Here is a 20,108-nt window from a genome sequence, read left to right as displayed (position 1 = left end):
TGAGTGCAGGGCTGCGGGGAGGAGTGGATCAGTCGGAAGCATCTAGCACACACTAGGTCCTTGATACCTTTGTGTCCTACTGGAGCAAGGCAGTAGATGCTGTATTGCCCTGTGAGTAGCAGAGCCAGAAAGCTCAGAGCAAGGACAACTGACTTCATTTTAGGGTGCTCTGGGAAAGCTTGACCACCAAAGAGAATTAATAGGAGTTCAACCGTAGTGGCAGGGTAGGGGTACCCCCCCGGGAAGGAATGATAATCCGGAGACCACTTAAAAAAGGACCAATACTCCTGCCTTCTCACTCCACCCCCTTGCTGGTTTTACTAATTCAATTTCTTCCTACTCCCCTGCACAACCCCGCCCCCAACTATTGCCAAGTCCGTAACAGAAGGCCAGTTCACTCTTGGCCTCTAGGCTTGGAACAAGCCACCATTGTCACTACCTGGAATGCCCTCTCTCACTCTACTGCCTACCCTTGACCTTCACTGCCTGCAAAACCAGCCACAGCACTCTAGGAAGAACTGTGACTTGATTTGTCTGCTGATCAGAGTCTCTCCCGCCTGGGCCCCTCAGAGTGTCCTGCATGATCATCTGCACTAGTTGGTTTATTTTATTTTATTTTTTTTGTATTTATTCATTTATTTGGCTGTGTCAGACCTTCATTGCATCATGTGAGACCTTTCATGTGGTGAACAGATTGTCTCCTTGGGGTGCGTGGGCTCAGTTGCTCTCAGGCATGTGGGATCTTAGTTCCCCGACCAGGGATTGAACCAGCATCCAGGGAAGTCCGCTAGTTGGCCTATTGCTTGAACAATCCCTCCCTAACACTGGGGAATGTGTAGTTAACTGTGTGTATGTATGTCCCATCCAGAATGAGTAGAAATGGGTTGTTGGTGGTGGTTTTGTCTCTAAGTCATGTCCAGCTTTTGCAACCCACCCCATGGACTGTAGCCCAATGCAGCTTAAATGAATTGAGGGTTAATTTGGGCTATTTCTTTTAGCTGTTGCAAAGGTGGATAAAAGTCCAACTTATCACTGTAGCAACTGGCTATCGCAAAGATCTCTGGTGTATTCCATTTGCCAGTAATGTGCCAGGCCTTCAGCCAGCACAGGGAAGCCAGTGAACAAGAGGGTTTCCATTGCTGGGGGGCAGAAAGCATGGGAGGCGTTTTCTCCTGAGAAACCTCAGGGTCAGCTCAGATGACATTTTTTTCATTAATTTTTCTCTCTTTCTTTCTAAGTAGCAGATATATAACACCTTTCGGTTTACTGTTTCACAAACCCTTCTTTCAGTTCTCATTACAGACCCATGAAGTAGGTATCATCTCCATTTTATAGGTGGAGAAACTTACCAAGAGAGGATATTTACCTTCTCCGGAGCCAGGTAGAGCCGGGATGCAGATGGTGCTCTCTCTCCAGGTACTAGTGCGTGTTCCCCTGCACAGCACCGTCTCATAAAAATTACCCTACCTGGAGGCTTCATTTCTCTGTAAGTTAGAATAAATGACCTTTATCTCTGTGGTCATCTGCTCAAATCTTTATTAAGCACATAATTGTGTCTGGCTCAGGGTGGATGCAGTACAAAGGGGTACGTATGGCCCAGCCCCTGCCCTCTGGGGCCTGCAGTCTAAGCCAAGGCACTGACATGGATAAGCCTGTACAGGGCATGCAGGCAGGAGAATGAAAACAATAACTTAACATGAATCGACAGCAAAGTATTTAAAGGCTGTGCGAGGCAAGGATGAGTACGTTTTAGGGGTGGGACAGGATGAACAACTCTTGCCAAGCTGCCTGGGCAGTACTCCACAGTGCCAGACCATGGGAGTGCCTTTTCAATCCCCATCCTAATTCTCTCTCCTCTTGCTATAACAAAGTGTGTGTGTGTGTGTGTGTGTGTGTGTGTGTGTGTCTGCACATGTATAATTCTTTAGGCTGCCAGTGCACAATTTGGGTTGGTTGTAAGGCAAGTAGTTATGGGAGTCCTATATTTAGATAATGATGGGGAAACTTTTAGCCCTCCTGTAGCAATATAGTAAAATTTACTCTCCTTCAATATACATCAAGTTTATCTCTTCACACGGGCGCTTTTATGAGATGGAGTGAGCACCTGTAATGTAGGGAACAGAGAGAGAGAGAGGGAGGGAGGGAAGGAGGGAAACTGAAATCAGAAAGATATGAATTTTAATCCTCAACCTGCTAATATTTAGTCACATTCATGACACTGGGCAATTTATCTGAGCTGGCTGAGCCTCAGTTGCCTCGTGTGCAATTGGGAAAATTATCTCTGCCTTGCAGGGCTGTGGAGAGAAATAAGTGACATTGTGTGTATAAAGCACTCTATAACCTGAAGGCCAAACATATTTTTGTTAAATTTTTTAATATGTTTTTAGCAGATAATGCACATGGCACAGCATTTTTTTAATGTGAGAAGGTAAACTGAAAATCTCTTTCCCCTTGTTGCCTTCTAGCCACCATTTCCCTCTTCCTTGTGTAGTTTGATCCTCAAAATCTCTGTATAGTTGGCAAGACAGGGTTTTTTATCTGTATTTTTTAGGAATGGAAACTGAAGCCCAGAGAGGTTAAACAGTTTGAAAACGGTGGAATTAGAACCCAGGTCCTCCTGTTAATAACCCAGCTCGTTGTTCTCTATATGTTACACCAGAAGGCTTGGTCAGAGATGCCCCCGCAGGGTGCTGACTCTTGTGATTTGGGGTCAAAGACTCTTTCAAAAATCTTATGAAAATTGTTGACCTCCCCTGCAGTGCCATTCAGATTCTCCCATATAATTTTATGTGATTTCTGTAGAAGCCCTCCCCATAATGCCTTCCTTATACCCTCAACAAGGTGTTAGCTTCATGGAACTTCTCTGGAGAGCAATGGCACATGCCCAGAAACCTGCAAACAGAGACTGCTCCCCACGAAGCCCAGGGTTCTGGAGTCAGAAGATCTGGGTTCAACTCCTGGCTATGTATGCCTTAGTGACCTTAGACAAGTCTGTTAATTTCTCTGAGCTTCACTCTCCTCAACTATTAAATGAGGTTGGTATTCTCTGCTCCCAGTGAGTTGGCTACTGACACTTTAAAGTCATTTTGCAAACTGAAATTATACACAAATCTAAGTATTATTTCTCCTTGCAAGGCCTGGAGGAACTGCCGCAACCAGAAAGTAGAGTCATACTTGGAACTTCACCCACTGACTTGGAAAGTGCCCATTCTGCTTGGTGGAGGCTGTCTAGCTGTACTGCCCCCTATGGAGTTGGCACTCAGAATCGAGGTCCTTAGAACTAGGTGTGAGTGCTGACTCATGTAGCTCTCAGCATCCCATCATCAAATTTCAGCTCCATCTGCTTGTCCTGGTCCAGAATGAATGATAATCCCACTCTTAAGACATGTCTCAGTTAAGACATCTGTAAGATGGAGCCGCAAACAGCCTGGTAGACGCAAGGCTGCTGCCTGGGAAAGCTTCCCCTCCCCTCCCCCGTTCACTAATGATTATGGGAGGTTTTATTCCCCCCAACAAAAGTGTTAATTAGATATCATTCTGAACAGGGATATTACACAAATGGATTAAACTCAAACCAATCAACAAGCCAGTTCTGTGCTTCAGGTCTCCTGACTGTGGAGGGAATTGAAGACGGTGATGGGAAACAAACAGTAGGGTGTCTCCCGTAATACAAAATGATATGCAGGAAGGTTCCCTTGGCTTCCAGCGCCATGCCTTTGACAGCAGATACTTTTCCTCCTGCTTCCTTTGCCTTCATATTCCTTCCTCCTTATTCCTTTCTTTCTCCTCCACTCCATGTGCATATGCACACACACCGTCCTGGACTGCCCAGTGGACTGTGGTACTTCCCAGGTAGCCTAATCTTTAGGCTTGGGGCCAGGGTGGGGATGAGAAGAGACTCTGCTGCTGCTGCTGCTGCTGCTAAGGCGCTTTAGTTGTGTCCGTCTCTGTGCGACCCCATAGATGGCAGCCCACGAGGCTCCGCTGTCCCTGGGATTCTCCAGGCGAGAACACTGGAGTGGGTTGCCATTTCCTTCTCCAAGAAGAGACTCTACCTGACCCCAATCCTAATCCTTTCTGTCACTCATCATGTTTCAATGTGGATTCATTGATAAATCTTTTACAGCCATTAGTTTTCTTATCAGAAGATAGAGTACAGAATTTTTGAGTCCCATGGGTGTGCAGTAGGTACTCAGTAGATAGTCTGCTGAGTTGATAGTCTGCTGAGTTGAAAGGACTCAGCGCCTGGAAGCATTTTGTGGCCTCGCAGTGAATTCCTGGTTACTGGTCACTCCCTGTGGGCAGAGAGTAAAGAACCAGAAGGGAGAGTCCCATTTTGAGCATTCCCATTTGATTAGGCCTCCCTGGTATCTCAGATGGTAAAGAATCTGCCTGAAATTCGGGAGACCTGGGTTCAAGCCCTTGGCTGGGAAGATCCCCTGGAGAAGGGAATGGCAACCCACTCCAGTATTCTTGCCTGGAGAATTCCATGGACAGAGGAGCCTGGCAGGCTACAGTCCACAGGGTCACAAACAATCGAATATGACTGAATGACTTAACACTGATTGGAGGAACGATTAGAGAAGCCTGAAAAGTCTTAAGAACATGCAAATGAGAACAAGACAGGGTAAAAGTAAGTATTAAATACTTGGCTTGTAGTGGCAGCTGGGGAACTAGAGTAGGAAGGAGAAGTCAGGGGAGGGGGCAGGTTTTTTTCACCATGGGAAGAATGAATGAATGAATGTAAGAACCACCCTTACACAAGCCTGGAGAGGATTGGGGTGGAGGCTGGGTCTGTGTGGCTGAAAGCAGGAAGTGGGGACCAGGAACAGGGAGATGAGGTTGGTATAGCCAGGGGGCTGGTTGTGTAGTGGAGACTCTCTGAGGGCACCACTGACTTTCTCCCAGCACCCCAGTGCCTGATGAATAGTAGGTACTCGAATGAGTGTATGAAGTTGGATTTGGTGTGATGAACTGTTAGGGAATTAGGACCCCACCCATTATCTCTGGGATCAGTAGGAGTCAGAAGGGTACTGAAGACAGAATTTTTATATTGCTTTCCTTAGAAATGGGGTGCAAAGGGTATAGTGTGGAAAAGGAAGTCCATTCAGAGCCTTCCCATAATGTCTGAGGAGAGATGAACTCTGGCTATCCCTTGCTCTTTTTTCCCCCCCAATATTTATTTATTTATTTGGCTCCTCTGGGTATTAGTGTGGGATCTGTAGTTGCAACATGAAGTAAGAAAGTGAAAGTGTTAGTTGCTTAGCCCTGTCTGACTCTTTGCAGCTCATGGACTGTAGCCCACCAGGCTCCTCTGTCCATGGAATTCTCCAGGCAAGAATACTGGAGTGGGTTGCCATTCCCTTCTCAGGGGGGATCTTTCTGACCCAGGGATTGAACCCAGGTTTCCTGTATTACAGGCAGATTCTTTACTGTCTGAGCCACCAGGGAAGTCCAGCATGCAAATTCTTAATTGTTCTTAATTGGCATATGAGATCTAGTTCCCTGACCAGAGGTCGAACCCAGGCCCCCTGCATTGGGAGCACAGTCTTAGTCACTGGACCGCCAGGGAAGTCCCTGGATATCTCTTTCTTTAACTCCAGATCCATCTGCTCTACCAAGTGCAAGGGCCCCCCAGCCCCGACCAAGCACCCTTTCACTGGTTGTCCACAATCTTTACAAATCATCCCCGCCAAGGATAGGAGTTGGGGGAGGGGGGGTGGTCTGCTCCCTTTTTGGAGTACCTCATCCCTGTTCCTATAACTCCGCTTTACAGGAAGCATCATGGTTCTTTCTGAATGGTCACCTGCCTTCTTCTCTCACACCACCCCCCGATTCCAGGCCAGATGGTGAGCTTTTTGGTCTCATTATTCTGCCGTACCTTCTCTTTCTTGCTTTGCAGCTCATTTTATTGCTGATCCCTACCACCACCCCAATCAGCAAGTTGTTTGATCGTTGTCTCAAAGCCTGCTGTTGCAGGAAGAATCCATTTTCTCTTGTTTGGCCCTTGAAAAATGGTCATTAGGACTGTGGAGCTGATGCTCCAGGAACAGAATATGAAGTTTTTCTTCATCCTTCTCTTCTCTGCTTCTCGGAGCCTCAGATTCCCATAGATTTTTCCTCTCCCAATTTCCATTCTATTTCATAGCCAAGTGGTTGGCATTCTTCATGTCCATGAACCCCCAGGCTCTAATAGGATCCTGAGCAATGCCTAAAATAGAAGAGTGGTTGTCAGATCTCTGTTATCTAGCTACCTGGGTATTTTACTTTGTGGTACGCATGTGTGTAAGCATGTAAGTGTTATGAGTGCATGTCTTGGGGGTCAGGACATGTGGGTTCAAATTCATAGTCTCCTCTTACTAACTGTAAGACCTCGGGGCATCACCCTCTTGAGCATCAGCTTTCCAAGGCTGAGTTTTTGTGATTCAAAAGTAAAAAGAAAGTGATTTATGGATTATAAAGCTGTTCATCAAATGGAAGGGATTTTTATTTCTTGGTAACTTTACGTTAGTCCTGTTGTCCCTTATCCAGTCCATAGGGGTCAAGAGACCAGAGGCCTTTATGGATCATCCACAAGTTGGATAGTTAAAGAGCAAACATGTTTTAGATAATGCGGGGCTGCTTAGTTATTACTGCAGATCACCCCTTTGTTTCTCATGCTACCAGATATAAATGAGTATAGTTTTTCACTGAAGAAATTGAGGCACGTTAGGGTAAGTCAACATTAGATTCTGTGTTTTCTACCTAGCGAACATCTATATTGAACTGTGTGTGTTTTGTATTTAATTTTGCCTTTGTGTTGTTTTTCTTGCATCCTTTCCTTCTATCCCTTTATGTATTACCTCTTAGAATCTACAAACTGTAGCCATCGCCCCTGCCTCCTGGCTAGGTAGCTATTCAGGCGCCCTCCTTACCTCTTGTAAGGGATCAATTACTTACCATCCAGCAGTTTCTTTTTTCTTATGGAAGGAAATCTGTTTAGAACAGCTCCCTTGAGACAGGGGCCCCGGGCAGCGTGTGTCACAGAGAAGGGAGGTCTGTGTGGCTGATGTCCCGTTGTGTGACTTCATGCACACATGCTGACAGCAAGGACTACAGAGGGTTTGCCCCATCTCTGACATCCCTTGTCCATCAGTGGAGGGCCAAGGTTATCAGGAGGGAGACCAGAAGACCCTGCCCTTCACACTAGGTGGGTAGATACAGAGGAAGGAAGGAAATCAGGAAGAGAGAATTAAGGCATAATGAGTACCTACTCTGCACTAGACAATCTGCTAAATATTCTACTTACCCATTTCATGTAATTCTCATGGAGCCCTGTTAAGTAACTTTATTTTCTGGGTGAGGTGGTAAGGCCCAATTAGGTGAGAGTGGAGCTGGAATTCAAACCCAGACCTATCTGAGCCCAGGGTTCCTAGTTCTTTTGAACCGGTCCATCCTCTCTCAGGGCTTCTCTGATGAAGGAGACAGGTCCTGTCCCTACTAGATGGAGACTGGCTGATAACTGGAATGGGGTGTTTGGATGCTTTAGCCACAATCTGTATCCTGAAGCAATAGTGCTAATAATTTGGTAAGAACACACTTCTAGCCTTCAGACGAGATCGGGTGCGTTCAGGGTGGTATGGCCGTAGACCTAGCCTTCAAAAAGACATTTTACTACCCCAGTGTCCCAGAAATCTACAGAGCCCTACAGAACCACACACCGCCAAGGAGATCTGGTTTCCAGGGATAGATTTATGCTTTTACAGAGTGTACACATACACACACACATACATACACACCCACTGCCAGCCTGTGCAAAAATTTCAGAGACCCAAGGTGTCAGGAGATACTTCCCTGAAAGTGTTAGTTGCTCAGTCATGTCTGACTCTTTGCAACCCCATGGACTGTAACCTGCCAGGCTCCTCTGTCCATGGAATGGCCAAGAATACTGGACTGGGTAGGCATTCCTCTTTTCTAAGGGATCTTTCTGACCCAGGGATCAAACCCAGTTCTCCTACATTTCAGGCGGATTCTTTACCTCCTGAGCCAATAGGGAAGCCCCTTCTCTGTATAACCAAGTATAACCAAGGGATACTGGGATAATCCAAAAATGTTGTGGTTTCTTTGTTTTTATTGAAGTATAGGTGATTTATAGTGTGTTAGTTTCAGGTTTATAGCAAAGTAATTCAGATATATTTATATATTCTTTTTTAGATTCCAAGTTTGTTGGTTTCTTTTTTTTTTTTGATAGAGAAGTCGTCTTGGGCCTTACACTGCAAGACAAGGGGCACCAATAACATAGACTGCAATGCAGAGGGCTCCCCCTGGAGCACAGAATTGGAGTGCAGAATGTCAAAATATGTGTTCACTCGCTTATGAATCATTGTTCCAGACTTATTTTCTGGTTTGACTCATTGAGGCCGATGCAGCGTTGAACTTGTAGTGCTGAGTGTACATATCAGCTGGGGGTGTTGAGGGGCAGTGGCAGATAGTTTAGGCGGTTTGGGGAGCCACGTTAGGATGAAGAACGCACAGCTCCCTTGCAGACCTGGGCACGATGAAACATGCTTCATGCTTAGGTAACAAGGTCATCTGTTGGGTAACCCGTACTTACAAACGGTGAAGGGGTATAATAGTGTGCTAGAGATGCCGTAACAAAATACCTCAGACTGGGTGGCTTTCACAAGAGAAATTCATTTTCTCACAGTTGTGGAGGCTGGGAGTCCAAGGTCAAGGTGTCAGCAGGGTGGGTTTCTCTGCCTGGCTTGCCGAAGGCTGCCTCCTTGCTATGTCCTCACATGGTCCTTCCTTTGCAGGCACATCCCTGGCATAGCTTTTGCATATCCAAATTCCCTCTTCTCATGGGGACAGCAGTCAAACTGGATTAAAGCCCACCCTCATGGTCTCATTTTAACTTAATTACCCTTTTAAAGGCCCTGTCTTCAACAGCAGTCACATTCTGAGGTCCTGTTAGGGCTTCAACAGGAAATTTTGTTGTTGTTGTTCAGTCGCTCAGTCGTGTCTGATTCTTTGCGACCCCATGGACTGCAGCAGTCCGGGCTTCCCTGTTCTTCACCATCTGCTGGGGTTTGCTCAAACTCATGTCCATTGAGTCAGTGGTGCTATCCAACCATCTCGTCTATCGCCTTCTTCTCTTCTTGCCCTCAATCTCTTCCAGCATCAGGGCCTTTTCCAGTGAGTCGGCTCTTCCCATCAGGTGGGGAAATTCGGGGGATACAATTCAGCCGGTAACAGGGGCACAGAGAATGGAAACTTGCAAGAAAGAGAGTAAGAGGGTGCATGGAGCAGAAAATGGTAAGTTCTCCCACAGGAAGTGCAGCTTGTGTGAAGGAGATGAGTTCATGGAGCCTGGTGTGACTGCAAGGGCTGATGTCCTCCAGGTCCAGTGAGGGCTTTGTCTCATGATGCCGAGGACTCCTGATGGCTTTCATGTGCCCTGGTCTAAGGCTGGAAGGGGAGGAGAGAAGGCAATTTGAGGTGGAGAGCAGGCTGACTGGACAAAAAAGACTGGAAGAGCAGACCCATGAAGACAGTCAAATGAGCGCAAGGAGCCGGGGGTGAGGGTGGTGAAGGCCCCCAGGCTAAATGGTTTGGCTTTGATCTGTCATGTGTCTGAGGAGCCTTGGCAGGTCTGCAGGGGACCTCTGTGAGCACTGGACATTAATGGGTCCTGGGGAGGTACAGTCTCAGTTCTGCCCTTGAGAGTTGGCTTTCCTATGATAGAAAAGTCCCAAAAGATTCCATGGGGCCACTGAAGCATAAGAGACCCACTGGGGCCGTGAAGCCTGCTAATGACATGGGGCCTTCTGGTGACATGAGGTCTTCTGATGACAAGAAGCAGTGAATTCACTTCTGAAGTCCCTGGCACCTGGGTTCAAATTCTGGGTTCAAGTTACTTCATTTCTCTAAGCTCTGTTTCTCCACTTGTGAAAGGAGTTAATCATATCTCCTTCTCAGGGTGGTGTGAGCATTAAATGAATCGGTGCCTATAAAGTGGCTAGCAGAGTGCCCAGCATACATCAGTGTTAAAACGGACATTAGTTTAAATTGTTAGCTGTCAAGCCACTTTGCTCCTTCCAAGCCTTGTTTGCAGTATTCCTCCTCCAGGAAAGGCTCTCTGACTAGTTGCATGAGACTCATGTGCTCTTGCAGGCTGAACCTGGCAACTTTGGGTTCCCAGGTAGCTGTTAGCTTGTTGTCCTAAGTGTCCTAGAAACATGGTCTCCAGAGCAAGGGCCTAGCTCCTCTTCTCCCCACCTCTCTCCTCAAGGCCCAGAGCAGATTCCTGCCTGCCTGCGGGATGCAGGGCTGAGCCTGGGGGTGCCTGACTGATTGGCCCCCTGTGACTCACTCCCATTTCCTCTCCAGGAAATCATCCCAAGCTCTGTGTCAGCTAGACACCAGGTCAGACCAGCAAGCCAGCTGCTGGCAGCTCTGCTTGAATTGGGGGCTGACTCTGTGGCTGCAGACCTTCCTGGGAGGCTCTCCTGGGGCTGGCCTCCCCTCTGCCTGGCTGGCTGGGTGGGAGGCCGCTGTTTCTTCCTCAGGAAGGTGATGCTGCCTGAGGAGGTAGAGGTCTGGGCATGAGTCTCTGTTACATGCCTGGCGCTGTTCTGGGCCGTGGTGATCAGCAGTGATGAGGTGAGTGAGGCTCTGCCCTGGTGTGTCTGGAATGAGCTGGTTCATGGCTGTGAGAGTGAGTCCAATAAGTAAATTAACAAGAACATATCAACTAATAATAAACATCATGATGAAGAAAATTAATAGGGTGACACGAAAAAGGCTGACATCTTCCAGTCCTTTTCTGACATTCCTCATTCAAGGAGTGCTTCTTCTTGTGTAATAGGAGAAACTGTTCTCTCTCTCTCTTTTTTTTTTTTTTTGGGCCATAAGTGGCTTGTAGGATCTTAGTTCCCTGACCAGGGATTGAACTGCATGCCCTTTGGTGGAAGCATGGAGTCCTAACTGCCGGAATTCCAAGGAATTCCCAGGAGAAACTGCTCTTAGCTCTCAGAGAACTCACAAACTGAAAACTGAACACAAATAGGGTTCCACAGGGTCTGGGGAGAAGGGAAAAATCCTGTGTCGTGTGGAGCAAACAGTTAACTGGCCCACTTGATTTAAATACTCCAGGGGACTTTGTCTCCTTCATCGCTTTAACTTCACAATCTAGAGAAGTGGGATGCAGTAGGTTCTCAGGAAATACTGTCTGGCTTCAGGGGGCTGAGCCGGGATTAATGGAAGTGGACATTACGGGGAGGAAGAGTTTCATGTTGTTGTTCAGTCGCTATGTCATGTCTGACTCTGCAACCCCGTAAGCTGCAGCCAGGCTTCACTTCACTGTCTCCCAGAGTTTGCTCAAACTCATGTCCATTGAGTCAGTGATGCCATCCAACCATCTCGTCCTCTGTCATCCCCTTGTCCTCCTGCCCTCAATCTTTCCCAGCATCAGGGGCTTTTCCAATGAGTCAGTTCTTTGCATCAGGTGGCCAAAGTGTTGGAGCTTCAGCATCAGTCCTTCCAATGAATATTCAGGGTTGACTTCCTTTAGGATTGACTGGCTTGATCTTGCTGTCCAAAGAACTCTCAAGAACTTCTCAAGAGTCTTCTCCAGCACCACAGTTAGAAAGAGCTTCATAGACTGTTTAAAAAAAAAAAAAAAGTTTATGGCCAGAGCTGTCCAGCAAACAAAAAAAGGCTGCTTCAGGAGGCAGAGAGCCCCGCAACCCAGGAGGGTTCAGGATGAGCCAGGCTGACCACACGCTGGGCATACCAGACTGGGAACTTCTGATTGAGAAACGGTGGGCAGAGCGACCTTCACTGTCCCTTCCAACGCTGAGACTCTGCCATGCTGTCACTACCTCTCTCCAGGCCCAGCCTGCCCTGTCTTGCATCATAAATGTTTGGACTATGGTGACAATGCCTGTACCTTGCTTCAGTAGATTTGCCCACAAAGAGGAGTCCTGACTGCTCCACATGACAAGGGAAAATCACCTGAAAATAGACTTCCCTTCCCTGACCCTGCAGCTCTGTCCCTGTTTTACTTTTTCTGCATCAAACTGCCAGCAGTAAAATTGCTGGACGCACGGCATGTGCTGTTTGCTTCCTTTATGGCCTCTCATTCCCACCAGTTGGCCAGTGGAGAAAACAATTAGTGGCATTGGCCCGAGACACGGGCTGGAGGACAGGAGAGCAGCCAGTGCTGAGCGGGCTGTGGGAGCCAGCCAGGCTGGGGTGGTGAGGGTGGGACGAGCGTGCACTCACATCGCCATATGCCTACAGCCTTCCATCCCATGCCCACACCAAGTCATCAAGCTGTTTTTCCTCTGACCACTCCGATTGTTCCTGAACCCACTGTCTTTGCGCTTGTGCCTGAGTGCCGTGTTCCCTTGCCTCCCCACTCCTTCACGTCTCCTAATGGGCCAGTGATGTAAATACAGTCTGGCTCTGTATTGATTTTCTATTTCTAGGCCTCCTTTCCAAATGGCCTAGATGTTGCTACCTGTGTTGATGTGTCTGTCTCAGAGGGAGGTCCCAGAAGGCAATGGATGTGTCTGTCTTTATCCTTTATAGGGAGCCGTGCTTGTCACCTCTGGGTGTTGTTGTTATGTTTTTTGGTTTGTTTTGATGTGTTTGGTGCTTTGTTTTTTGGCAACCATGCCATCTCCTTGAGAGCTGATGACTCGCTCATAGAGCAGAACTCCAAAGAGAGGAGGCAGGTGATGCACAAGGGGTTCTCCTGATCAGAGCATGAGACTGGGTGTCCCTCGTGTTTCTTATACCCTGGACAGTTCCTCCATTGCTGCTTCTGCCTGGGGGAGTGATGTAATCCTCAGTTCATTCATTCATTCACTTATTTACTTCTTCAGTTAGCCATGGTAATGAAGACCTTCTAGGAAACCACTCCGGGGCTTGCAGAGAGTGAATGTAAATATAAGATCCAACCTCTAACTGCGCGTCTAAAGGGAGAAACAGAATTGTAGACAGTGTATGCTATAAAGCATAGGACGGAGACCCCGACAGCAGAAGTAAGAGGTGGTGAGATGGAGAAGACCAGAGATGGGGACTCAGATCTTGGCTCCAGCTTTTACTGGTTTTGTGACCTTCTTGAGCCCATGTTCAGTGAAGTGATAACGTCTACTTTCTAAGATTGTTGTGAGGGAGAATTAAGCTGAATAAAGAATCTGCCTGCCAATGCAGGAGACATGGGTTCGATCTTTTGGAGAAGGAAGGGAAGCTCTCCTAGAGAAGGGAACGGCAACCTGCCAGGAGCCGGTGAGAGGCACTCCACTCATGACAAAGGTCATGAGGAAGGAAGGAGGCTCGGCTTACGCAAAGGCGGGATCGAGCCTCAGCAACCCACTCCAGTATTCCTGCCTGGAGAATCTCATCCAGGATGAGCCCAGTGGACTACAATCCATGGGGTGGCACAAGAGCTGGGCATGGCTGAGTGACTAAACAACAAACAAATATGTAGTCAGAACCCTGTCATTATGGATCCCTCTTTTCCATGTCTGGGGAGAATATAAAAGGAATGTCTCACTTTGCCTGGGAAGTTAGGAGAGCTTCACAGAGGAGGTGGTTATTGAGCTTCATCTTACAGCACAGAGAGCAGTTGCCCAGGTGGAGATGGAGGGGAAGAACATTCCAGAAAGTGGGAACTGCCATTTCCTTAACTCGACCCTAGTAAGGAAAAGGCCTGGGGAATTCCCTGGCCATCCAGTGGTTAGGATTCTGCACTTTTACTGCCAAGGGCCCACGTTCAGGCCCTGGTCTGAGAACTAAGATCCCACAAGCTGTGTGGCATTCCCCCCTTCTTCCCCTGCCCCCAAAACAAACAAAGGCCTGGCGTCTTCAAAGAAGGAGGGCCAGAGTGTGCTGTGGGATCATAGCAGAGATAAGATGGGGAGGAGAGGAGGGATCTGGATTTGGATGGCCCTGGGTGTCCAGCAAAAGATTTTGGATGATATTGCAAAGAGCAGGGACATGATGGAGGCATTTAAGCAATACGTGGTATGAATTGCATTCATGTCTAGGGTAATAAACTTTAGGGGGCAGTATGGAAGTGGGGTGAGTGTGGGCCTGGGAGAGAATATATTAATAGTCATTCAATAAACATTTACTGAGCAGCTATTACGTGCCAGGCACTCTGTGTGCACTGGGATACAAAGATGGAGAGATTCCTGAAGGTGACAGGTAGATGGTAACACACCTTGTGTTGTGTGGTGTTGTAAGTTGTGGTGAGGGTTTTGCTGGAGAGCAGCCCTGGCCCTGTGGAGGCCTGAAGGAGGGGCAGCTAATCCTAAAGGCTGTGGACAAGGCCCCTCATTCACCTGCATGGATGTGCATGTGTGGCACAGTGCCCAGGGCCATCATGTACACAGACAACCACACCAGGTGGTCCTGGTATTGAGCTTGTCCACGAGAGCGAGAATATGAGTTAGAACCAAGGGAATAACAGCTCAGGAAAGGAGGCGTTTACTTCCAAAACAGTATTCTGGAGTTGGAATTGACCATCAAATTGAGGTAAGGATTGAGGGAGAGGGAGGAACCCAGCCTCTCTAGGGACCAGTCCCTCAGGAAGATCCCGAGGCTCCAATCTAAGGGGCAGGAAGGGTGGTAGAGCCCCTGGTGGGAGTGGCTAGAAAAGACTCCCCTTGGGCAGCAACTGCAATGTGGGGGCTGACATGTCTTCTCTTCATCTTGGAACCTAACCCCGGGGAATGTGGGCTGATTTCTCTCTACCTCCCTCTCCTTCCTCTTCAGATTCCTCATGTTAATCCTCTCCCAGAAGAACCAGATCACCTAACCATGTGCAGGACAGCAAAGAAGTCAACCTCCTACTGTGCTTTCTGTACATTATGAAGCCCTAGGCTGCTGTTAGGATTTTGGCCGTCATCCTTGTGGGTAGTAGACTGAATGGATGGTTGGAGGGAATGGGTTTGGAGAGCTGGAGATGGGATGGTTTAGGCAGTCAGTCAGTTTCAGAGCTTCTTTCGGGGGAAGGAAGGTGAGAACAAAGTTCAAGGGCCTTCACAGAAGCTCAGAGAATTTGCCGTACTACCCAGCACTCCCAGAGCTCCGGCTGCCAGCAGGAAGGTGTGGGGTGAGGACCAGGAAGAGGAAGAAAGCTCTTCAGAAACTCGAGACCAGAGGCAAGCCCAGGGCTGCGAGCGGATGTGTGATGGTGTGGCCCTTCCCCAAGGGACAAGTGTGTGTGTATGTGAACATGAAAAAATAAAAATAGTGAGTAGGGAGGGATAAATTGGGAGATTGGGATTGACATATACCCTCTATATAAAACTGATAACTAATAAGGACCTACTGAATAGCACAGGCAACTGTACTCAGTACTCTGTAATGGACTATATGAGAAAAGAATCTTAAAAAAGAGCAGATATATGTATAACTGACTCATTTTGCTGTACACCTGAAACTAACAGCATTGTAAATCAATCATACTATACTCCAAAAGGATTTCTAAATAAATAAATAAAATAAACATGGGGACACAATTGCAAGGTATCCTAGTAACCAACTGGCATCTCATCTACCCTCTCATAGCAGGAGGAAGAGGAATACTATCTCCAGGCCAGCACTCCCCGACTCCATGCTCCTGTTTACCTCCACCCTTTGCTTGGCCCCTGCTGCATTCCTCCCTTCCCCCAACCTGTGGCCTCCACCCCAGCCGGGATCAGATATGGCCTTTGTCTTTCTGCCTGGCTGCTCCCTTTCAGGGCATAAAGGCCTCTGTGTCTGGGATCTGGGAACACCGATAGTTCAGGGGAGCTCGAGGGGCAGCTTTGGGAAGTCAGACGGGGCTCCCCAAATACACACCTCCCCTCTCCACCCACTGCCCCTTCTCATGCTCTTCCCCTGGCCTGGATACCCCATGGCAGTGCTGTTCCCAAAGCTGTGGAGGAGGCTTCTGCTTTCCTGGGTCCCTGCTTAGGGAGGGGGGAGAGGAGGAAACAGAGCAGAAAATGTGCCTTCTGGAGAGCACTGAGGAGCTGGGGCTGGGAGCCACAGTACGGAGGGGAGGCGTCTTCCCCTGCACCACCCCCTTACTTCTGCCAGTACCACCTCTGGGGGCACCTAGGGGTCTGGGGCTTCTGGCAGCCCATGCTTGTTGGCCAGTGGGGGCTTCCTGTGAGGACCCCTTGTATTCACTCCCAGATAAGGGAAGGTGCCCATGACTAACTAGCTTAAGGTGAATGGAAAGCCACAGTGTGGATGACAAAAGGGCTAAGGCAACTTCATGTCACTGTAGAGTCATAACTGTTCCTAATAGCTACCATCTACATAGCAGTTGTATGGTTAAGCACTTTCTATGCTTTCAGTTCCTCTAATCTTTGCAGTCGTATTTTGCAGATAAAAGAAACTGAGATTCAGAGGGTGGCTTCACTCGTCTCCAGTTACACTGCCATTGAGGCAGTAGAGCACTGAGGTTGGGCTCCTTGCTCTTTGATGCCAAAAAGAGCCAGTGTTTAATTTTATTTTTCCATTCTAGCACTGCAGATTCCTAGACAAGTTAGGAATTAGACAAGTTACTTAATTTCTCTTAGACTCCACATTTCTGTCTGTAAAATGGGGTTAATGATATGTTTCGTAATGGTAGCTGTTGAGGATTCAGTGAGACAATCCACACAAAATGACAAGCTTGATGTCTTGAATATTCATTCATTCATTTAGCAGATGTGAACTGGGTGCCAGTTTGATTCCAGGGATGTGCTACATGCTCGATTTACAAAAGTGAGCAAAGTGGCCATGGACCCTGCCTTTTTGGAAACAAGCAAAGTCTGCAAGGCCTGATAAGTGCCATATATAGGAAGCATGATGTAAAAGGCAGGTATAAAAAAAAGTGGCAGAACAGGAGGTAAACCCACTTCTGCCTGCCTTGAAAGGCAGGGAGGTAATACCCCAGCCTACTGCTTCAGGGCTTACTGTCACATCTTCCGTGGAGGAGGGGACAGTCCTCTGCACCCACTGGGAAGTCCATGCCAGAAGAGCTTCCATCCTTTCTGGACACCCACTTAGTAGGAAGTGGACATACTGGGCTTCCCTAAGGGACAGTGGTAAAGCTTCTAGAAGTCATAACAGATTCATTTATCCATTCAGTATTTTTAAAGTACCAAGCACTTTTTCTAAAGGGTGAGGATACAGCAATGAACAAAACAGAGGCAAAAATTCCTGTCCTCATGGCCTTTATAAGGTTCATACAGGAAGAGACACAATAAATAAGTTAGTAGGTAAAATACATTGCAAGTTAGATATTGATATGTGCCATGGGGATAATAAAGCAAGAGAAAGGGAATCCAGAATGTGCCGGGGTAGTGGTGCAATTTTAAGTAGAATTTTAAGGGAAGAACTTACTCAGAAGGTGATAATTGAGAAAGATCTAAAAGAAGCAGTAGAACGCCCATACTTTTGACCAACTGCCTACAAATTCAGGGGTTCCCACAGCTCCTTCAGTTTCAATAATTTGATAGAGCTCACAGAATTCAAGAAAGTGCCATACTTACTTAGAGTTTGGGGTTTTATTTACTTATTGGCCACAGCAGGAAGGCTCTTAGTTCCCAGACAAGGGATCAAACCTGCACCCCCTGCAGTGGAAGTGTGGAGTCTTAACTACTGGACCATCAGGGAAGTCCCCAGTTTTTAAAGTATACAAATCAGGGCCAACCAAATGAAGAGACACACGGGGCAAGGCCTGAGAGGGTCCCAGGTGCAGACCTGTGTCTTCCACTTGTGGAATGAGGCCCTCACCCTCCTGGCAGAGGATAGGACACCCTCCCATCAAGGTATTCCCCAACCAGGAAGCTCCCCAGTGCCCAGAGTTTTTTTTGTTTGTTTGTTTACTATTGCTCCAGTCTTCAGCCTCATCCTCTCCTTGGAGGTGAGCAGGTCAGGTCTGGCTGATATCAGTGGCCCAAAGCCCCACATGGTTGGTCTTTCCAGCAAAACCAGCCCCATCCAGAATCAGTCACTTCATCAGCATAAAGCCAGTTCAGTTCAGTACAGTCACTCAGTCATGTCCGACTCTGCGAGCCCATGAATCGCAGCACACCAGGCCTCCCTGTTCATCACCAACTCCCGGAGTTCACTCAGACTCACGTCCACTGAGTCAGTGATGCCATCCAGCCATCTCACCCTCTGTCATCCCCTTCTCCTCCTGCCCCCAATCCCTCCCAGCATCAGAGTCTTTTCCAATGAGTCAACTCTTTGCATGAGGTGGCCAAAGTACCGGAGTTACAGCTTTAGCATCATTCCTTCCAAAGAAATCCCAGGGCTGATCTCCTTCAGAATGGACTGGTTGGATCTCCTTGTAGTCCAAGGGACTCTCAAGAGTCTTCTCCTACACCACATTTCAAAAGCATCAATTCTTCGGCGGTCAGCCTTCTTCACAGTCCAACTCTCACATCCATACATGACCACAGGAAAAACCATAGCCTTGACTAGACGGACCTTTGTTGGCAAGGTAGGGTCCAAATGCCCACTATGAATAACAAAGACTCTCCTATTATTTGGGGAAATCCCAAGAAGTTAGAATCCCTGTCCCAGGAACCCAAGACAAAGGCCAGACAGATTATTACAGGACAAGAACCTTGAAAGAATCCCAAGGACTTGGGTTTTTACTTTGAATAAGATGGAAAGTCAGTGGCAGGTTTCGGGCTGAAGTGACATGATATAATTTCTGTTTCAACAGGGTCACTCTGACTGCTATGTTAAGAGTAAACTATGTGAGGAAAGGGTGGAGACAGGAGACTCTTCAGGAGGCTATTGCAGTACTCCAGACACAAGATGATGGCTTGGCCAACAATGGTACCAATGGAGGCCTTGTGGAGTGGTCCTTCTCTGGAATTAGCAGGATTCGTGGCTGGATTGGGTGCAGGGGGAGAGAGAGAGAACAGAGTGCAGGGTGACTCTGAAGTTTGTCTTGAGAACCCAGAGGAATGAAGTTGTCATTTACTGAGAGGATTGGGTTTGGGAGTGGAAGATCAGGAGCTCAGTCTTGGACATGTTAAGTCTGAGATGCCAATTACACATCCAGTTGGAGATGTTAAATAAGCAGATTTGACAGGTGTGGCTGGAGTGTGAAGGAGAGATCAGAGCTGGGCAGAACTGCTAGAATACCAGTGTAGAGATGGTATTTTAAATTATATAACTGGATGAATTCACTGACAGGGGTGAATGGAGAGGGAAGACAGCCAAGGACAGGCCTGTGGGACTTTTGGTGACTCCCAGTGAAAGATGAGGAGTTACTAGCCAAGGAGGCTATGGATGGGACCGGGGAACAGGAAGGGAACCAAGAGAGTGTGGGGTCCTGCAAGCTAAGGGACGGATTACTGACTGTAATAATTGCTGCCGATCAATCAAGCAAGATGAGGGCTAAGAGGAAGATAAATGTTGGATGTAGCAACTTGGAGGTTGCTGGTGACCTTGACCAGAAAAGTTCTGGTGTGAGTTCATGACAGAGTGGGAAAAGTATGCATTACAGGTGCTCTAAAGGAGAGCAGAAAAAGGGAGCTGGGTATGGGATCCAGAGAGTTTTAAAAGGGGAGAAAATGTAGCCCATTTTTATCCTGATGCCCATGGAGAGAAAATAGCAGTTTAAGAAACTGGGGATGTTTGGTCATGAGAAGAGGAGACTCTGGGGGCATGTCATAACTCTTCACGTGCTTAAAGGACTGTCATATGGAAGAGAATTAGATTCATTTTATGTGACTCCAGAGAGAAGAGCTGAGGGTTAGAAGCTGCAAAGAGGATTGTACCATAGCCTCAATAAGAATTCTGTGTCCCCATTTATTTACTCATTCAAGAAATCAATGTTGAGCCTATAAGGGAAGGAAATTCAAAAAAGAGAGGACATACATATATCTGATATAGCTATAGCTGATTTACTTTGCTGTACAGCAAAGTAAACATTTTACTTTGCAACACTGTAAAGCAACTCTACTCCAATACAAATTTTAAAAATTAAAAAATATGAAAAAAAAAAATCAGTGTTGAATGCCCGCTTTGTGACAGGCACTGGCATAGGCACCAGGGAGGGTATGAGGAAGACTCCTTTGGCCAGTGGATGAGAACAACGCAGGCTGACAGTTGTA

The 20,108-nt window shown here is 47.4% G+C and overlaps 1 protein-coding gene and 2 long non-coding RNA genes across 5 annotated transcripts in view; 2 read left to right on the top strand and 1 right to left on the bottom strand.

Annotated features, from left to right (window-relative positions):
* Positions 1-20,108, top strand: part of KIRREL1 (kirre like nephrin family adhesion molecule 1) — a 104,754-nt gene that overhangs the window by 34,067 nt on the left and 50,579 nt on the right. The gene's annotated exons all lie outside the window — the stretch shown is intronic.
* On the bottom strand, positions 5,892-7,096 carry LOC112445934 (uncharacterized). The gene is made up of 2 exons (XR_003033928.2): positions 6,940-7,096; positions 5,892-6,211 (listed from the first exon to the last, which is right to left on the bottom strand). It is a non-coding gene; the product is annotated as an uncharacterized lncRNA (long non-coding RNA).
* LOC132344826 (uncharacterized) lies at positions 7,036-14,886 on the top strand. The gene is made up of 2 exons (XR_009493842.1): positions 7,036-7,189; positions 14,767-14,886. It is a non-coding gene; the product is annotated as an uncharacterized lncRNA (long non-coding RNA).

Source organism: Bos taurus, chromosome 3, assembly GCF_002263795.3.
Source record: "Bos taurus isolate L1 Dominette 01449 registration number 42190680 breed Hereford chromosome 3, ARS-UCD2.0, whole genome shotgun sequence".
Classification (NCBI taxonomy): domain Eukaryota; kingdom Metazoa; phylum Chordata; class Mammalia; order Artiodactyla; family Bovidae; genus Bos; species Bos taurus.
This window is presented reverse-complemented; position numbering and strand designations above follow the sequence as displayed.